A 21,869-nucleotide genomic window follows, 5' to 3' on the forward strand; every position below is an offset into this window, starting at 1 on the left:
TAACTCAGATGAAACCGTCTTCAGTGAGGTCATAGGGTTGGTTAAAGTGAATAAAATATCGTCAGCAAATAATGATAATTTAAGATGTATATCACCCAGCCGAATGCCCGCACCCCATCAAAACCCCATATTCTAGAAGCAAAAGGTTAGAAGAACAGGGCGGAGATAAGGGGCAACCCTGCCTGGTGCCTCTCTCCACTGGATAGTTAGTGCTATAGCCCCTGCTGATCTTGACACATGCCTGAGGATTATTATATAAAGTTCAAATCCATGTAAAAAAAACAACAAAAAAAACCGGGCCAAATCACATATGAAAAAAAAAAGGCCAGTGGCCCATATCAAATACCTTTTTGGCATCAATGGAAAGCAGTAAGAAGGGAATCTTTTCCCTGTTGGCCCACCAAAGGATGTTTTTCACTTTTCTGATGTTATCAGCTGCCATCCGCTGTGGAATAAAACCCACTTGATCTAAATGCACCAACCCAGTAATAACTCCATTCAAATGCCTTGCTAGTACTCCAGCAAGGATCTTATGGTCCACATTAATAAGCGAAATGGGGAGGTAGGAGCTGCACAAAGTCGGGTCATGGCCTGGCTTAGCTATAACCGAGATACCAGCCACATTTGAATGATTTGGTAAACAAGCCCAATCTCTGATGCCATTAAAATATTTGGTTAATGGCCCCACTAACACAGAGGCGAATCTTTTGTAATAATTGCTAGAAAATCCATCTAGCCCAGGGGATCTAACTGATTTAAGGAGTTTAAGTGTCTAGGAGATTTCTGATGTACTTATCAGTGCATCTAGATATTGTTGTTGTTCATCTGTTAGAGAGGGAAGTGATACAGAGGCCAACAATTCTAAAATATCAGCAGAGGTTATAGAGGAGTCACTAGTTTATAGAGTAGCAGAAAATGCAGAAAAGCATTCCTGAATATCTGCCAAGGATGTTACTTAACGGCCACTGCTATCTTTGATTTTAGCAATCGTGTTCCGTGTGGAAAGGGCCTTTAGTCTTCTGACTAAGAATCTGCTAACCTTATTGTTCCCCTCAAAGTAAATCTGCTTATGTAACTCAAGTTTATGCGCTATGTGAGCTGAGTCTAGTAAGGCTAACTCGTTGTGGGCCGCTGTAAGTTGTTTGAGTATTCTGGGTGATAATGACCTCTTACAAAATTGTGACAGCTTCGCAATTTTATTAGGATAAGCCCACTCCTCTCTCTCACTCTCTTGCGATGTGAAGCCTGTGCAATCAGTGTGACAGCTTTAGAGCATTCTCAAAGAGTGCCCGCTGATATAGTAGGGGAGGCATTCAGCTGGAAATACTCCCTAAGCCTAATATCAAGAGTCTGGCATAATTCTTCATCTTGTAATAAGTTGTCATTTAAATGCTACATTCTCTGTCCTGGGTCAGTATCTTTAAGTGAGATTGTCAACCATACCAGAGCATGGTCTGACCAGGTTATGTCACTCACCCCTACTGCTTGAATCCTATTCTGTAATGGCTTCTCTATTAGAAATAGTCTATAAGAGAGTATGTTCCATGTGGTGCAGAAAAAAAACTATATGATCTGGAGATGGGATATTGCTGTCTCCAGATATCCACCACTCCCCAAGAACTCATTTATTTATTTGTTTTTGTATACCGACTTTCAAAACAAGATATCACATCGGTTTACAGAGAACAAGTGAGGGTGTTTACATTTGTTTCATAGTAGTCCCTAGGGTGGGACTTAATATCATAACACAGTATGATTAACAGTAAGAATGGGCTCACTTATTATGATAAACGTTTCTGTATAAAATTAACTTAACATATATATTAGTAATTTTATGGTTATAAACAAAACTCATTGGAAAGAATTAGAGAAGTCATCTCTTTCCATGCTAGAGGGCATGAATTCCTAGTAGCCCGAGAGGTATGCAATTCAGGCTTTCTAGTCCCCTGCCCAAATTAGTGTGCCTTCTGCATGCTGCTCGAGAATTTCACCCAGTGATCTAAGGAGATATATATATATATATATATATATATATATATATATATATATATATATAAAATGTGTATATATATATATATACTTTAGGGGTAATTTTCAAAAGGAGTTACATGCGTAAATGTAGCTACTATTGTAGCAATTTTCAAAAGCCATTTACTCAAGTAAAGTGAATTTACTCCAGTAAACCTGGTTTTTACTCGAGTAAATGCTTTTTAAAATCAGGCCCATAATGTGTGTGTGTATATATATATATGTATGTATGTATGTATATATATATATATATATATATATGTATGTATGTCCAAATGACCATGCGAGTTCTATCCCTTAATGTTAAGGGTTTGAATACCTACAGAAAGAGGAACCGTCTCATGCGAGATTTGGGATATTATAAAATAGCAATTGCCCTAGTCCAAGGGACTCGTATAAACCGGCATGAATCTGTGTTATCATTTGCAACTTATCCTTATCAGCCAGTACACAAGGGGTGAAATAAACAGGGGTGCGTATTTTTCTCTCGTAATTTCCTTCATGAATATATTATGCATATCTCGGATCCACAAGGTTGCGTTGTGTTGTTAAAGCTGAAAACTAGCAGAGAAATCTTTACTATTGTTAACATCTATGCGCCTAATTCAGATCAGCACACCTGCTGTACTAAAGCCCTTAGGCCCATCTAAAAATACAGGATCTATCCCACGTGCAACATTTGGCAAGAATAACGCAGGTAAGCTTTCCACCCCCACTTCCCATTACCCCATCCATTCCTCTCCCATAGTGGACCTTTCTCTTCTGAAGGGGGTAAGCCACACTTAGTGAAAAGCAATCCCAACCGAACAGTCCCACAACCCAGTAACAATATATACGAAACCAGGTAAATCCACATGAAATCATATCTTTCTATCAATTTAGCTGCATCGCAGTAATTGCTGGCAGCAACTCTTCTAAGTCCTCATCTGTCCATTAGCGTTGCACAGATAGATGTTAGCCCAGAGAAAATAGGTGGCAAATTCTGATCACACCACCATTGAGTTTAGGTAAGTTACCCTTTCTCAACAGGGGCTGACCTAGTGTTAGTTACTTGGCGTTCCATCCTGTGGCGATTCCTGGCACGTTGCCATTTCGATGCCGCAGTCACTTGAGTCAAATCTTCTCCTTTATGCACTGGGAAGTTTACTGGTAGACTCGCTTGCTTGAAGGTCTTCTCCGCTTCATAAGAACATAAGAAATGCCATACTGGATCAGAACAAGGGTCCATCAAGCCCAGCATCCTGTTTCCAACAGTAGCCAGTCCAAGTCACATGTACCTGGCAAGTACCCAAACATTAGATAGATCACAAGTTACTATTGCTTATTAATTACTGTAAAGCAATTTATGGATTTAACCTCTAGGAACTTATCCAACCTTTTTTTTAAACCCGGTTATACTAACTGCTGTAACCACATCCTCTGGCAATGAATTCCAGAGCGTAACTATACACTGAATAAAAAAGAATTTTCTTTGATTTTGTTTTAATTAGCTACTTGCTAACTTCATGGAGTGCCCCCTGGTTCTTCTATATCTGAGAGAGTAAAATAACTGATTTACATTAACTTGTTCAAGTCCTGTCATGATTTTTGTAAAATTCTATCATATCCCCCCCTCAGTCATTTCTTATCCAAACTGAACAGTCCTAACTTCTTTAGCCTTTCCCCATAGGGCAGCTGTTCCATGCCCCTTATCATTTTGGTTGTCCTTCTCTGCACTTTCTCCAGTGCAGCTATATCCTTTATGAGATGTGGTGACCAGAATTGCACACCGTATTCAAGGTGCAGTCCACACCATGGAGCGATAGAGATATATGACATCCTCAGTTTTATTTTGCATTCCCTTCCTATAATTCCTAACATTCTGTTTGCTTTTTTGATCACCACAACACACTGGGCTGTCAATTTCAACATATTATCCACTGACGCCTAGATTTCTTTCCTGTGTGGTAACTCCTAAGATAGAACCTAACATTGTGTAACTACAGTAAGGGTTATTTTTCCCTATACACATCACTTTGCATTTGTCCACATAAATTTCATCTCGCGCTTGGAAGCTCAATCTTCCAGTCTCGCAGGATCCTCCTACAAGACATCACAATCCGCTTGAGATTTAACTACGCTACATAATTGTGTCATCCGCAAATTTGATCACCTTACCCGTATCCCTTTCCAGATCATTTATAAATGTATAAAAAAGCACCGGGTCCAAGTACAGTTCCCCTGAGGCACTCTATTGTTTACCTTTTTCATGTGTGAAACTGACCATTTAATTCGACTTTTCTGTTTCCTGTTTTCTAACCAACTTGCAGCCCACAAAAGGACATAGTCTCCTATCCATGAATTTTTAGTTTTTCTTAGAAGCTTCTCGTGCGGGACTTTGTCGAACGCCTTCTGGAATCCAAAAACACCACATCTACCGGTTCACCTTTGTCCACATGTTTATTCACCCCTTCAAAAAAATGTTAGATTTGTGAGGCAAGACTTCCCTTGAGTAAATCCATGTTGGCTGTGTCCCATCAAACCATGTCTATCTAAATGGTTTGTGATTAAGTCTTTATAACTGTTTCCATGATTTTTCCAAGCACTGAAGTCAGGCTCAATGGTCTATAGTTTCCTGGATCACCCCGGATCCCTTTTAAATATAGGTATTATATTGGCCATCTTCCAATCTTCAGGTACATCGGATGAATTTAATGAAAGGTTACACATTTTTACTAATAGGTCTGAAATTTCATTTTTTAGTTGTTTCAGAACCCTGGGGTGTATAGCATCCGGTCCAGGTGATTTACTACTCCTCAGTTTGTCAATCTGGCCTACCACATCTTCCAGGGTCACTGTGGTGATTTGGTTCAGTTGATCAGAATCATCACCCATGAAAACCTTCTCTGGAACAAGTATCTCTCCAACATCCTCTTCAAAGAAATTGTTTAATCTTTCCACAATGGCCTTATCTTCCCAAAGTGCCCCTTTAACCCCTTGATCATCTGACTCCCTCGCAGGCTTTCTGCTTTGGATATATTTTTAAATGTTTTTATTGTGAGTTTTTGCCTTTATGGCCAACTTCTTTTCAAATTCTCTCTTACATTTAGCTTACCAATGCTTATGCTCTATTCTATTTTCTTCTGAAGGATCCTTCCAATTTTTGAATGAAGATCTTTTGGTTAAAATAGATATGTTTAAAAATTTTTATTATGAGATTTTGCATCTACAGCCAACTTCATTTCAAATTCCCTTCAATATTTTTAACCTTTATAGCTGCACCTTTCAGTTTTTTCTAACTATTTTTCTCATTTTATTAAAGTTTCCCTTTTGAAAGTTTATCGTTAGAGCCTTGGATTTACATACTGTCCCCCTTCCAGTCATTAATTCAAATTTGATCATATTATGATCACTATTGCCAAGCGGCCCCACCACCATTACCTCTCTCACCAAATCCTGGGCTCCACTGAGAATTGGATCTAAATTTGCTTCCAATAAGGACTTGACTTTGTAAGTGACTCCATTCACTGTAAAGGAGAGACCAAATGGGAATGTCCACCTATAGCGGATATTCTCTGCTCGAAGTGCTTCCATTACTACCCTCAGTTCAAATAGTTTTTGCAGCGTTGTAGGGGCAAGGTCATTATAGATAGCCAACTTATGTCCCTCCCAAGTCCATTCTGCACATTTCCTAACAGCCATTACCATCTGTTCTTTGAAAGTAAAGCTGTGCAGGCAGATGACTGTCACAAGGCCTATTAGCCAATTTAAGGCCTAATGACATGTGCACTCGCTCAATTTTTATTGCGCTCGACATCCCCGACTCCCACCTCATATGCAGTGGGGCCATTACGAGGTAGACACTTAAAATCCGCCGCTGTCACTGACTTACAATCAGCATATTCTGGCGCTTCCAGGAACTCCACGAATCCTTTTAGTTATATCTGCACTTACGATTTTCTAAGTCCTCCATTTGTTCTACAAGCGATTCCTGTTTCAGACTGCATTGGTTTTTTGTTGTGCTGCTGTTTTAACTAAGCGAGTCCTCTTAGCCCTCAAGGCGCACATCCATCTCATCCACTTGCCGAGTCCAGTGCCACTTACGTCTTCTCTGACGTCTGACATGGAGGCAAGCAGATCTATTTTAAGTTGTTTAATATCTGCTTTTATATCCCATAAACCAGCTCCTTAGTTCATTCTGGTTGGAATGTCAGATAAGGCCCGCTGCTAGGTAACTTTCCATTACGTGATCGCCCAACTCCATTGTGGCCCATTCGCCACCATCCTCTGCTAGTTCCACTGCATTTTTTAGTATAGGAGAACTGCTTAAGGTTGACAGTTTTTTCGCTTGGAAGTCATCAGAGGGCTATCAGCAATAAGTTGTGAAGCTAATAATCCAAAATAGGGTGTGGATGGCTTGGATTCTCGCTAGATGTAAGCAGGTTGAGGTGGGAGCAGTCAAGCTAGGCAGCCACTCACTTCGGTGATGTCATCTACTCCCCCTCCCAGTTTTTATTTTTTAATTAATTTGCACAAATTTCTACCAAACCTGACTTCGCTTTGTCGTTTATGCAGTATTGTTTGTAGATTGAGGAGGAAAAAATGCATATTATCCATTTTAGGAATAAGCTTGTAATGTATGTAAGTGGAAGAGGTTTGGTATGTGCACAAGGCCCTAACTCTCTTCTCCTGCTGCACACAAAAACTGCTTGATTACCTTCGATGATTGTTTGGTCTCAAGACCAATTCTGTTAGGGTCCATCTTACTAAATCACCATGTAGGAGGTAAGCCCATCTCTGTACAGCCTTTATTTGTATGTTTTTTGTGGGAGGCTTCATTTGAAGCCTCCCACTGTCTTGGGACCTCAACATGGTTCTTTCCCAGTTAATGAAAGCTCCCTTTGAGCCACTGCATCCTGTGACCTGAAGTAGCTAATCTGGAAGGTTGGGTTTTTGGTGGTGGTCTCTTTGGTGGTGTAGGGTCAGTAAGCTTCAAGTTCTAGTAAATTATCTATCTTATACTAAGTTTGTATCATGATAGGGTGGTCTATGCAGCCATCCTTAGTTTCTGCCTAAGGTAGTGTCTGAAACTCTATCTTAACCAGTCAGTTGTCCTTCCAATATTTTTTTCCCAGGCCACATATCAACTAAGGTGATCAAGCATTGCAAAGTTTGGACTTCTAGAGAGCCTTGACATTCTACCTGGAGCAGACTGAATCCCTTAGAAAGTCCACCCAATTTTTTTATATCTTTTGACACAAATAAGCTGGGGATTGCCATTGCCAAACAGACTATTTCTTAGCATACGGACAGGTGGATACAGAATTGGTGGATTATGCAACTCTACCAGCAGATGAGCAAAGCTGGTATATATTACCCCTAGGGGAATCTGGGCACAAAAACTTAAAATTCTGCAAATTTTATATTGGTCAAAATAACACAATTTACATGACCAGTCTTTAAGTAATTACATTTTAAATAATATACAGAAAAAAGTTATTACTTAAAGATGCAGAATTTCCCTAGAAAATTCACCGTAAGAGTGTCCCTTTCCACTCACTCTCCCTACTCCCCTGGCCACTTTTTCCTTCTCAGGCCCAGCTCCTCCACCTGCCAGTATCTCTCCCTTCCACTCTAGGCTCAACCCCCTTCCATTCTATCGCCAGTCCCAAGCTTTGACCCTCTTCTCAATACTGCCCCTCACACAGGCTCCCTTTGTCCCTCCCTTCTCTCACACACATGCTCCCTCTCTCTAATACACATATACACATCCTCCTACAGGCTCCCTCACTCTCTAGCACACACATATCCCCATATCCCCTCTGTCTTGTATACACACCCTCACAAGCTCCCTTTCTGTCTCACACGCATACACCCTCACATAGACTACCTATGACTCTCACGCACCCTTCACACAGGCTCCCTCTCACACATTAACAATCCCTTCATACAGGCTAGCACTCTCACATACACAGGATCCCTTTTTCATACACACCAGCTCCTCTGTCACACACATATACACAATCCTTCACAATTTTCCTCATATAGGCTCCCCTCTCTCTCTGGCACCCACATGTAGAAACCTCCCCCCCCCACACACACACTCTCTCTCACCTCCCCTGCTCTCTCTCTCCCCTCCCCCTGCTCTTGCTCTCACCCCTCCCTCACATCCTCACCTTTCCCTCTCTCACACCCCCCTCCCTTCTTTCACACACACATATGCCTCTCTACACGCATTCACTTTCACCAGGGCCTTCATCTTCGCCGCAAGTGGAGCGGGTCCCAAGGCATACGGGGACCTTCATCTTTGGCGCAAAGGGCTCGCTCCGTTTGCGGCATACCGGGGTCTCCTCTGACATTTTCTGCGCAGAATTTGGCAAATCTGCGTGGGGGGGGGGGGGAAATTATGCACAAACTCTGTGCTCCGCAGTAGCGCAGAATTCCCCCAGGACTAGTATATATAACTCTGTACTGACATCAGCCTAACAATATTCTCAGTCTCCAGCAGATGGTGGAAGTGCATTTCCAATACTGGGGATTGCTTAAAATTTTAAAGGAAAAAAGAAGGAGGAATTATTCACACTGCAGTCCTGTGATGATATGTTAAGGTCCCATCCATCAATCGAGAATTCCTGAGGTGATATCCTTGGACCCCCTCCCTCAGATAAGTACCTTGGTCTGGTAGCTGATTTTAAGCCGGCTGGACTTAGCTTTAAAAAAAAACAAACAAAAAAAATCCCCCAAAAAGGCAGCTGAAAGGCAAATGGTACAGGAAGCTGAGCACAGCAGTGAAGGTCCTTCTCTCTCCTCCCATAGCCGGAGACCGGCCTTGTACTTCAACCGGATGGGCTGAGCTCAGGTAATTAAATAAATAAATAAATAAAGGAAGAGAGAAGAAGGGAAGTTACGTAGGGAGTCCTCTCCCCTCTCCCCTCTGGTCTCCTTGCTCGGTGCGCTGATCTGACATTCATTCCTGCCTCCGGGGGAACTTAGGGGACATGGGCAGGTTGAGCAGCCTTTTTGGCTAGGCCCTGCTCTGGGGCTTGAATTTGCCGCATGGTAGGCCATGGCAGTGTTTTTGCACGTTTTTCTTGCACATTAAACTGCCCTCTTTCGGTTCATACTTGTGCACACGGCTGTGCAGCCAGTTGGGTGTATAGGGGCACCTGCCTGGGTGCTTAGTTGTGCATGCACGCGCATGTGTGCATTATTATGTGCACTGTCTAAGCGTCCTGTGGGAGCTCAGTTTTGTTGCGCTTATTGGGACACTTTGTTGAGTGCCTAATTTTTGAGCACCTATTTTTGCAGTGCTTACATAGCTGAGTGCATTGTTATCAGATGGCGCCAATAGCAAGAGTTTGAGCACCTTGGCCTTGTGCTGCTTGCCATATTCAGGCATCCTAGCCTGGCATTCCCTCTAACTTGTGTCAGTGGGAGAATTGCCTCCGTCTGATTTTTACTAAGCCCGGTTCTTCCCAGCTTGATGCGGAATGGAAAAAAGAGCTGTCAGAGTTGTCGCCATGATTTTTGGGGCTCCCCTGTTTCCTCAGTGGGGAAGGTAGTTCACTGGGCACAGGACTGACCCCCCCCTGGTTTTGGCATGGATTTCAGGCACAGTCCTCGGCCCTGGGCCAATCTTAGTGGTTCAGGATTGTAGACTGCGGATTCCCGCACGCCTGGTGCTGCCGGTAAGTGTCTGAGTATGCCTAGACCTTCTGTGGGTCTCCCTGATAGGGACCCAGATGGCACAGATGATGATGCCAATCCTTACTCCCTGGAAGATAGGGAAATTCCTCTGGGAATGGAGCCGAATAGAACTAGGTTGAGTTTATTTCATAGAGATGAGTTACCGACTCTGATTTCCAAGACATTGAGGAGTCTGGGGTACTAGGAGCTGAATCCATGTCTGAGCCAAAGAAAGATCCCATTTTGATTTCTTTGCACAAAGCCTCATGTTTCTTTTCTATTAAGGAGGCCATTCAAGAATTGATTGATCTTGAATGGAGCGTCCTAGAAGCTTTATTTTAAAGGAGGACGAGCCATGGAAGGACTGTACCCCCTGGATCCAGCTACAAGAGAGCAATTGCGTTTTCCGAAAGTGGATGCTCTTGTGTGTGCTATTACCAAGAGGCTTAACATAAGAACATAAGAAATTGCCATGCTGGGTCAGACCAAGGGTTCATCAAGCCCAAAATCCTGTTTCCAACAGAGGCCAAACCAGGTCACAAGAACCTAGCAATTACCTAAACACTAAGAAGATCCTATGCTACTGATGCAATTAATAGCAGTGGCTATTCCCTAAGTAAACTTGATTAATAGCAGTTATTGGACTTCTCCTCCAAGAACTTATCCAAACCTTTTTTGAACCCAGCTACACTATGCATTAACCATATCCTCTGGCAACAAATTCCAGAGCTTTATTGTGCGTTGAGTGAAAAAGAATTTTCTCCAATTAGTCTTAAATATGCTACTTGCTAACTTCATGGAATGCCCCCTAGTCCCATAGAAGGGGGAGCGGCCTTGAAAGGATGCACAGGCTAGGAGAACTGAGGCTATCCTTAAGCAGGCCTTTGAAGCGATGGCATTGAATTTGCAGATAGCTACTTGTTCCCTGGTGACTCGCTCTTGTTTACTTCTTTCTCAGTAGGTCTGTGAATCTGGTGTGAATTTCAGGACAGTGATGAAACCATCAGCTGCCTTTTTTTGGCAGGTGCGGGCTGCGATTTGGTCCGCACTTTGGCCAGAGGGGTGGCTTTGATAATAGCTGCCAGGCATCAGCTATGGCTTAGAAGTTGATCTGCTGATGCAGTTTCAAAGTCTAATCTTACAAAATTGCCCTTTGAAGGTTCACTTTTGTATGGGAGCGAGCTTGAAAAAAAAAAAGGCCAATAAGTGTGGTGAGTCCAGCCTCAGTTACCAGAAGATAAGAAACAGGCGCCATGCTTCTCCAACATGACAGCTCATACTAGGGGTTTTGAGCGTTTTTGACCCTACAGAGGAATAATATTTCAGAGGGCTCAACCTTTGGGTAGGTCTCACTCTTTATGTCCCAGGCAGCCCAGACGGGCGCAGGCTCGGGTAGTGGAGCTTCCCAAGCCTCCCAATGAAGGTGTGCCGACCCACCCCCGGGAGCAGGCAATAGGGGGTCACCTCTCTTTTTTTTTTTTTTTTTTTTTTTTTATTGAAGGTGGGTTGAGATAATGTCAGACCAGTGGGTTCTGGAAGTGATAAGAGATGGCTATGCCCTGGAGATTTTTAGTGTTTACCAGGATGTTTTCATGGTGTCCACTTGCAACTGGTGCCTGCAGAAGAGACATGCAGTGGAGTGTACATTGTGAAGGCTCCTCAGCTTGAGGGCTTGTAGTTCCAGTGCCCATGTCACAAGAAAATGTGGGCCAATATTCCATTTTTCATTGTGCCCAAGAAGGAGGGTCCCTAGATCTCAAGGGGGTCAACCATCATGTGCGGGTGTCTTGTTTTAGCATGGAAACCTTATGCGCAGTGATAATGGCAGTTCAATCAGAAGAGTTTCTGACGCCTCTGGACTTGTCATATTCTCATCCGGTTAGAGTATCAACGATTTCTGCGTTTCACAGTTTTTGGACAACATTACCGGTTTTGCGCGCTGCCTTTTGGTTTGGCCATTGGGCCCAGATCCTTTTCCAAGGTTATGGTGGTGGTGGTGGCAGAGTTGAGAGAGGATGAAATTCTGGTTCACCCGTACTTAGAAAATTGGCTGATTCGGGCCAAGAGTCTAGAAGAAAGCCTTCAGGTCTCACACAAGGTGATTCCTTGTCCAGTAGTTAGGTTGGGTGGTGAATCTGACCAAGAACAATCTTTGGACCCAAAAAGCAAAAAGGAAGGTGGTCTATCAAAGCTGTTAGGGTAATAAAAAAGAGAGATCAAAAAGTCCTTAAAAAATGTTTTATTATGAAGACAAATAGTCCAGTATTTGCCCGACTCTGGCCTGAGTTTTTCCGACTTACAAGGGGCTGCAGAATGTAAGCAGTCAATCAAACAACAATTAAAAACATGTATAAAACATATATAAATAAATCAGAAAGACATAAAATGATATAACAAAAATTCCACAATACTTATAAAATCATAAAATTTAAAATATACATAAAAAACATAGGCAAAGCAGACAATGGACTACTGAAAACAACGGCACATATGAAGAAAGACCATGGCACCACAACTTGGATTTGAAATAATTTACCTCTTGCCTGTTCCGAGGTCAGGTGAATGGTGGACCCTTGTCGGTTCATCCAGATGTGGCCCGTATCTTAAAAGGAGTGAATCATCTTCGTCCTCCCTTGTAGTTATCAGTGTCTTTGTGGAGTCTTAATTTAGTTTTGGATTTTTTTGGCGGGCCCCACTTTTCGACCTTGGAAATAGTGTTTCCTGTGAAAATTTGTTCTGTGCATAGAGTGTCCAAATTGCAGACCTTGTCTTGCCGGGGCCCCTCTATGGGTGACTCCAGGAGCTATACAGCTGCATACTGTTCCATTCTTTTTTGCCAAAAGTGGTCTCAGATTTTCACTTGAGTCAGTCAGTTCCCTGCCATCTCTGAACAGGGAACGAGATCTAGAGGATTATCGCCTGTTATGGCCCTTGGATGTCAAGAAGCATATCTTGAGGTATTTGGAGGTTTCCAAACATTTCAGAAAGATGGATCACCTGTTTCTCCTCCACGGGAGGGAGTAAACAGGGCGAGCTGGCGTCGCGGGCTACAATAGCCCACTAGATTAAGGAGTAGTCATGGCCGTGTGTATGTAGATGCTGAGCAGCTGTTGCCTGGTCAAGTTAGGGCTCTTTCCACTAGGGCTCAGGCAACGTGTCATGGGCAGAGATTAGATTTTTGTCTCCCATTGACATTTGCTGAGCTGCGACATGGTCCTCCACACACCTTTCTCTAGGCATTACTGCATGGATGCGTAGGTCCGGGAGGCCACAACCTTTGCGCATGCTGTGTTGATTGGACCACTGGAAGTTTCCTGCCCTGTTCGGGAGTAGCTTTGGTACATCCCACTGGTTCTGGATCCTCCTATCCGTATGCTTAAAAAGGAGAAATTACTACTTAACCTGATAATTTCCTTTTCTTTAATAAGGACAGATGGATCCATGATCCTGCCCTTAGCTTCTGGATTGTTATGCTATTGTCCTTCTCCATGGCTGCATGTTCCAGGGGTTACTTGTAAGTGTTACTCAAGTCCCTAGACTAGTGTTATTACACTCTTTGTCTGAGCTCATTGTTTTCCTGTTGGCTAAGTGCTAGAATGTTTATCTGTTAATAATCGTTTTGTTATTCTGTCCACAGTTGGCTTTTGCAGAGAATACTGGCGGGCTAATGAAGGTGCAGAGGCATATATACTGTGATGTCAGCTTTCTTCCGTCTCCATTTGCTGGTAGAGGTATATAACCCACTGGTTCTGGATCCCCCTGTCTTTATTAAAGAAAAGGAAATTATCAGGTAAGTAGTAATTTCTCCTTTCTAATTGGCTAGCAGATTGCAACTCCTTCTGTTATGCCCAGGCAGGCCTGAATCTGATGGGTCAAGTCAAGGCTCACTCTGTTCGAGCAATGGCAGCGCCGGTGACTCCCCTACAGTCTGTCCTTATGGAAGAGGTCTATAAGGCTGCAACGTAGAGTTCCCTCCACTCATATCTCACTACTGTTTGGACAGGGATGGCCAACGTAACAGTATGTTTTGGCTGGTCTATTCTTCAGAGTTTGAGATGTAGAACCCAAATATTTTTTATGGTAGAACCTATTCTTTCTGTTCCGGGCTGCCTCTATTTAGGTTAGTGAAATAGAAAAAAGATTTGTTGCCACTAAAAATGTTGTTGTGCCTGTTGGCACCTGTTATTGTTTCACCTTTTTGTTTATGTTGGAGGCAGCCTGTAGCTGCGATTCCTCATGTGAGGAATACTGTCCTGCTTGTCCTTGGAGAAAGCAGAGATGCTTTACTGTAAAAGATGTTTTCAGAGGACAACAGGATGTCAGTCCTCACGAAACCTGTCCACTTTCTTGTGAAGTTGATTTCTCCAAAAATGTGTCTTCATTGCTAGATTTTGACCAAAGGGAACCTGCATGGATCCATGGTATAATGGCATGCATGGGTTTGCCCGGTAAGGCACAATCAAAGTTCTAGAAACTTTGAGATGATTTTACTGTGCTGAACTACTTTGGATGATGTTATCCATGTGGAGAACACCTATTGCAGGTAAGCAACTCTACTTTACTTTTGGTCAAACTTGGCAGAGCTCCTAGTTCTGACAGGACCGAAAGATGGGGCTCAAATCCAAGTTTCACACCTGGCAAGAGTTATGCATTTCCACTGGATGCGAGTTTTAAAGGTTTGTAGTTTCGCATCACTACTTTAGCCTTGCTGTTTCAGACAAGGTTATGACATCACAAAACAGTCTCCTTAGCCTGTCAGTTTGTAGCTTTTATCCAGTACTATAAAATAATATAAATAATATAATCTTTCTTCTTTTTTTTTTTTTTTTAATTCTTTATCAATTTTTTCAAATTTACAAACCGGAAAGTTTACATCACTTCTTACCTGTAACATTCGTATAGAAAAGAACAGAAAACAAAAAAAAATATTTAACAATCATAATTCTAAGTTTGTTTCAGTAATCTTATTTTCCTACTTGTATAATATAAAGAAACAAAAGGATCTCTGGAAGAGGGAAAAATGGAACATCATCTTGAAGGTATTCAGTAGACAAAGAAAATATCGCCAGCCTTTATATCTAATTGCACCTGACTGGATTAGGTAATGCTAGCTTCCCCTTTACATTTATCTAGATAGCTTTTCATTTGTAAAGAGTCATAAAAGATGTAACTTTTTCCTTTATGTTGCATTAAATATTTACAAGGATACCTAATATTTACCTGGGCGCCTAATGATCTGGCTTCTTGGCATAACACCACAAAAACTTTCCTGCGAATCTGTGCATCTTTCACAATGTCTGGATAAATCCAGAGTTTTTGACCATAATACAATTTGACGATTTTTTAAAAACAGCCTTAAAACGAAATCTCTATCTGCCGGATAAGTGAAAGAAACTAATAAAGTTCCCCGTTGTTCTAACTGTTCTTCAATAGAAGCTTCTAAATAAGAAGTGAGATCCGGTTCCAGATTCAAATTCGGAACACCTGTTCTCACCTCACTCAAGTTTTTTAATATTGGGGCGAAGTAAATTTTCGATATCATAGGTAAAGTATCAGAGGATAACAATAAAATATCCTTAAAATATTTTTTAAATTGTTCCTTAGGGGAGAACAACTTAATACTTGGAAAGTTTAGAATTCTTAAATTTAAATATCACATTTTATTCTCCATGTTTTATAGTCTCCTCCTCAGCATATAATCTGACTGAATCAATGTAGTCTGTACCTCTTGAACTGATGTTATCTTATCTGACATGTCCTCAATTTTTTCCTCATGATTATTTACCTTAGGCTCCATAACTTGTATCATGTTTTGTGAATTATTCATTGAACTAGCTAATAAGAGAATTGACTTCTCCAATGTTGTTATTGCATGCCATATTGAATCTAACGTAATTATATTAGGTTTAGCTAATTTTGGTATTGTGAAGCTAGCATTCACACACCCCCTGTTCGGCAGGCTTCAGAAATCAATTGGATTTCACCTGCTGGTTCAGCCCCCCTCGCATACTCATTCATATTATTAGATATTTCAATTTTTGCATGTTTACTTAACACTGTTTTCCCATTTACATCAACATTAATCACGTCAATACCATTCACATGCAAAGAATCCCTTGTACTCTCCCCAAGTCCTCCCTCTGCGTCTAGGGTTCCTTCGGCAAGTAGCCGAGTATCCTGGACGAAGTCTTTGGGATTGCCTTGGGTTGGAGGGGGGGGGGGATTTCAGGTGCACCTGGGCTCAAAGATGTTTGATTGTCCATGAGGGACAGGCTTTGTTCCCTTCCTGATCCCTCTGCAGACTTCCCACCAGGTGTTGAAGCTGCGGCCGGAGCGAAAAATCCTTCAATTCTCAATTGTGAAGGGGTATTTGAAGCAGAGGCAGTAGACTCACGCTGTAAACGCCCCTTCCTGTTTGTATGAGGCATATTTTTATTTTATTTATTTATTTATTTATTATTTTTGTTATACCGAGTTTCACGATAGGGATCACATCAACCCGGTTTACAAATAACAATGTGTGCAAAGTATAGCGTAACGTAATAAATATTTCCAATACAAATTTGAACTTTAAATACAGAGAATCAATTAAAAGGTGTGAGAAAGTTACAATAAAACAGGGAAAATTAATTAATATTAAGGTCTAAAAGTATATAATAATTGAAGGCTTACCACCATGGCTTTTCCTTTAGAAAACCTTCGATCCTTTATAGCAGTGGAGGCTACACTGAGAAGGCTGATAGACCTCAGGGCTGTAATTCCAGTACACAGGAAAATACAGGTACAGTACACAGGAAAATACAGTACACAGGAAAATACACAGGAAGATACAGCCTCCACTGCTATTCTCTTCACTAGTGAGTTGCATGGGGAAATCATAAAGGCATCTGGAGCAATTTGAAAAAATTCTAGAGTATAGCTGTCTCTTATTACATCCAGGCCTCACTGGTCCGTTGTGATTTGGGCCCACCTGTGATAAAAGTGAGATAGACGTCTACTATCTCTAAATCTGGTAGGGGGGACCCTGCACCTTCATCGCGAAGACCGAGATACTCTGGTCCTGGAGCCTGCATCCTTATTTGACTTCTTAGGCTGAAAGGACTGAGAACTTCTGAATGGACACAATTTCTGATTCGCTGCACCTCTGTAACAGCAAAAACAACTAGAACCCCTAGACTGACCTCTTGCCCCAAAAGAATGCAATGCTGCTTTCTTGTCCTCCAATAATCACGGGATCCTGGATTCACCCCATCTATTTGCCATTTTCTCTAAATTCATTTCCGAACACGAGAAAACCTTAAAAGGTAACCTTGTCAGATTCGACTTAGAAATCGTATCCCATTGACCAGTAGTCACAATAAGTGTCTTGCACTATCATGGAAGCTACACCTATAGCGCCCATATGCAACACATCTCAGTCTGCATCTGCTAAAAATGTGATTCCTGGTTCCATCTTCGGCCTGCTATCGGCTCCCGCTCCTTGAGCCTCTTGAGACAGACACAATCCTGCTGGGCCACCAAGCAGCAGTAAGAAGCTATTCGCAATTTCATTGCTTCACTTCAAACGCCTGCTTGAAGATAGCCTCAAACCTTCTATCCTGGGCATCCTTCAGAGCTACTCCCTGTTTGACCGGGATGGTGGTTTGCTTGGTGACAGCATACAACAGGGCACCAACCTTCAGGTATTACAACTACTCCTTGCCTTCGGCTCCAAGGGTTACAGGCCCGCCAAGGAATACTCACCTTTAAAATTTGCTTCCGGGGCATTCCACTCAAGGTCAATTAGCTCCTGCACTGGTTTCAGGAACAGATTGTGATTCTCAAGAAGGAAGAGGGTTCCTTCCTACAGATAATGGATCTGAAGGGAGTCAACTGGCATTTACGCATGACTTGCTTGAGAATCTAAACCATACGCTCAGTAATTATGGCGGTACAGAAGAGGAGTTCCTCATGCCTCTTGATCTGATGGAAGCCCTACTATATATCCCCATTCGACAGGAGCATCGGCATTTTTGTTTTGCTGTTCTAGGGCACCATTATCAGTTTCAAGCCCTACAGCTTGGCTTCAGCACCTAGAACCTTCTCCAAGGTCATGGTGGGAGTAGCGGCTTTTCTGTGCAAGGAGAACATTCTATTCCATCCATATCTGGATGACTGATTCAAGCCAAGAGTGAGAGAGAGTCAATTGATGTCTCTCAAAGTGATCTGTCTCCTCTAGGAGCTAGGCCGGGTGGTGAACTTAGCCAAAAGAGTCTACAGCCAACACAGACCCTGGAATATTTCTGAGTGCGATTTGATGTGGAGCAGGGCAGAGTGTTTGTGCCAGAGAAGTTCAACCAGAAGTTGGTGACTCAAGCTCAGCTCTTGAGGATGGCCATTTGTCTAATGGTGTGGTCTTATCTGTAGGTCTTGGGGTCGATGGCGGCAATGTTTATTTATTTATTTATTTATTTAATATATATTTCTATACCGGACTTCACGAATAGAATTCACATCAGGCCGGTTTACATGGAACTTAGGGGATGAACAAGTGTAACCAAAAACGAGAAGGCTGAATCAAGCAAAGTTACATAAAACAAGGGCATTGAACTTGGGGGCTAGAGTAGCCAGGAAGAAAGGTAGAGCGGAAAAGCAACAAATAAATAATATATAACTGATTATGAGATTGGTAATTATCTCATTCCTTAGGCTGAGTTCGAAGTGACATTTTGACTAGGGGAAGGCTTGGAGGAAAAGCCACGTCTTCAGTTGTCTTCGAAAGGTATGAAGGCAAGGTTCCAGTCTTAGGTCAGTCGGAAGTCTGTTCCAGAGTACCGGGCCTGCTGTGGAGAAGGAACGTTCTTTGGTGGTTTTTAGACGGGTGTATTTTGAAGGTGGGACTTGAAGGGTCCCTTTATAAGCTTCTCTGATGGGTCTTTCGGACGAGTGGTGTTTGAGAGGGTTCTGAAGGTCTAGTGTGAGCTGTTGGTGAATATCTGCTTGTGATTTTTATAATTGGGAATAATTTTATGTTGTCTGCAAATTTAATCTTCTCGCTTGTCATTCCCTCTTCCTGATCATTTATAAATACATTAAAAACAGGAGTTGTAAACAGGATTTCATATTGAACAGTGTAACCAACTTGACATATATATATTTCAAATAACTATGATGAATCATTTTAGTAACACTGCCAGACTGAGCGTTAGATACACTGTAAAAAACATTTTAGTAAATCTGGCCCACCATTCACATATAATACTGAAACAATTATGGGATGCACGCAAGACCCAATTGCTTAGCATAGTAAGGGTTGTTTCTTAAATGTATTGTATTTATTATTAACTAAAGGTACTCTAGTATTGTGAGGTGTATCTTAGTAGCTCCAGAATTATATATTTAGGTGGTAGTCCATTATTATTGGTGGTGTTAATTGTGTAGGCCTATTTGTGAACCTTGTGTGACTGTAACATGTGCTTCATGTGATGATAGTTCAATAGCTTCTCAATTCAAGTAGTGGGCAGTGTCTGTCTTAAAAACCATGGTGACAGTGGCTTCTAATGTGCACCAATTAAATGAGAGTTGATATCAAACTCCAACCTATGGGTGATACTTTCAGAGGGAATGAGTCACGTGTTGAGAAATTTGATGTTCTGCTACATCTTAATAATCTAAGATGAGCGTTGTGGGAATGGGAAGGCGCTAACAGGTTATAATGTATTTAGCAAGGATCTTAATTTCATGGAAAAGTTACATTTAAACAAGCGTGCCCATGTGAAGTGGAACTTGGTTCTTAATTTGATAATGTCTGTTTTTCTGGGTTGCAGCATCTGAAGTTATTTAGAAGTAAATTTGAGTATTTTTTAAGGCAAAGCTTGTTGTTGGATGGTGGATATCTTGTTTAACTTATAACATGTTGGAGATAGTACTTTGGGCAAGGGCGCATATACCGCCAGTTTCAGCATGCAGTGCTCTCACAGTGTAATTCACAATCACAGGAGTACATAGTAAGGCTCCACTCGCCAATGGAAGTGAGTGAGACGTTGCAGTGGTGTCTGCATAGGGACCATCTGTGACCTTGGAGACATCGTACTGGTTGGTGCTCATGATAGACACGAGCCTTCTGAGTTGGGGGCTCACTGTCGAGAGTTGATGGCACAAGGTATGTGGAATGCCGAGGAATGGCAGTGGACCATCATTTGGAAGCTTGTGCAGTTTGCTTGGCATGTCTACGGTTCGCCTAACAGTTGGCAGGTTGAGTGGTGAGAGTAATGTCAGAGAATGCCACGTCGATCAACTACATAAATCATCAGGGCAGAACCAGATGTCATCAGGTGTCAGTGGAGATAGATGTTCTCATGGCATGGGCAGAGCAACAGGCATTAATCCGTCTCTCACATTGCCGGGAAGGACAATGTGAGCGCTGACTTTCTTATCAGACTTAGGACAGTGGGAGCTGGTGAACGACGTCTTTTAGCTCATTTCTCAATGAGGTCAGCCATATCTTGATTTAATGGCAAGCTACAGTAGTGCAAAAATGCCACTGTTCTACAGTCCCAAAAGGACCTGAGAGCATTGGGAATCTATGCACTCGTCCAACAGTGGCCACAGAGCAGGGTGTTATGTTTCCCTTCCTTGACCGATGATCGGCCCCTGTGACATAGTAAGGGCAGATCTTGGGGGGGTCAGGAGGGTGGGGGGTTGTAGTTAGTTGGGGGTTTTTTTTGGTTTTTTTTTATATTCGCTCCATAAGACGCCCAGACATTCTTCCCCCCCCCCCCCCCCCCCCCACTTTTGGGGGGGGAAAAAGTGCGTCTTATGGAGCAAAAAATACAGTAATTAGTTTGCCCACAGTTTGGCTTTTCTTGAGATATTGGCAGGCTGATGGCTGGGCAGGGCTATATGTAGGTGACATCAGCGAGTCAGTTTTCTCCATCTGCTGGTAGGCGTACATAACCCAGCTGTGTGGATTGGCCTGCCTTTCTTAGAGGAAAGGAAATCATCAGGTAAGAAGTAATTTCACCATAACCAGCTAAGTAGCACCAGCCACTTTGCTGGATAAGTACAGACTTGTCTGCTTTCTGGCCAATAAGAAAAACTACTTTTCTTTTTGCCTGTCCCTAGTTTTCTATTCCAGCACAGCAACGCTGGGAACTTTACTCCATCTCTGACCAGGAGTAAAGTTTCCAGCATTAATATAGCCTAGATTAGCATTAAGTAGTACTCCCCTATGCATTGGGGAGTACTACTTAATGCCTTCATCTGCATGGGATTTCCATGTGAGGGCACGAAGCAGCATGCCGAAAATGTACATTGAAATGCTAGTAAAATTGTGCATTCAGCTGAACGCACCTTTCTACATTGGCCTGTGAGTAAGAACATAAGAAATTGCCATGCTGGGACAGACCAAGGATCCATCAAGCCCAGCATCCTGTTTCCAACAGAGGCCAAAAACCAGGCCACAAGAACCTGGCAATTACCCAAACACTAAGAAGAACCCATGCTACTGATGCAATTAATAGCAGTGGCTATTCCCTAAGTATAATTGATTAATAGCCATTAATGGACTTCTCCTCCAAGAACTTATCCAAACCTTTTTTTGAACCCAGCTACACTAACTACACTAACTACCTTCTCTGGCAACAAATTCCAGAGCTTTATTGTGCGTTGAGTGAAAAAGAATTTTCTCCGATTAGTCTTAAATGTGTTACTTGCTAACTTCATGGAATGCCCCCTAGTCCTTCTATTATTCGAAAGTGTAAATAACCGAGTCACATCTACTCGTTCAAGACCTCTCATGATCTTAAAGGCCTCTATCATATCCCCCCTCAGCCGTCTCTTCTCCAAGCTGAACAGCCCTAACCTCTTCAGCCTTTCCTCATAGGGGAGCTGTTCCATCCCCTTTATCATTTTGGTTGCTGTTCTCTGTACCTTCTCCATTGCAACTATATCTTTTTTGAGATGTGGCGACCAGAATTGTACACAGTATTCAAGGTGCGGTCTCACCATGGAGCGATACAGAGGCATTATGACATTTTCCGTTCTATTAACCATTCCCTTCCTAATAATTCCTAACATTCTATTTGCTTTTTTGACTGCTGCAGCACACTGAGCCGACAATTTTAAAGTATTATCCACTATGATGCCTAGATCTTTTTCCTGGGTGGTAGCTCCTAATATGGAACCTAACATTGTGT

General features: G+C 42.2%; 1 protein-coding gene across 1 annotated transcript in view; it reads left to right on the forward strand.

Annotated features, from left to right (window-relative positions):
* Positions 1 to 21,869, forward strand: part of RP9 (RP9 pre-mRNA splicing factor) — a 70,553-nt gene that overhangs the window by 35,250 nt on the left and 13,434 nt on the right. The gene's annotated exons all lie outside the window — the stretch shown is intronic.

The sequence above is a fragment of the Rhinatrema bivittatum genome, chromosome 2 (assembly GCF_901001135.1).
Source record: "Rhinatrema bivittatum chromosome 2, aRhiBiv1.1, whole genome shotgun sequence".
NCBI lineage: Eukaryota > Metazoa > Chordata > Amphibia > Gymnophiona > Rhinatrematidae > Rhinatrema > Rhinatrema bivittatum.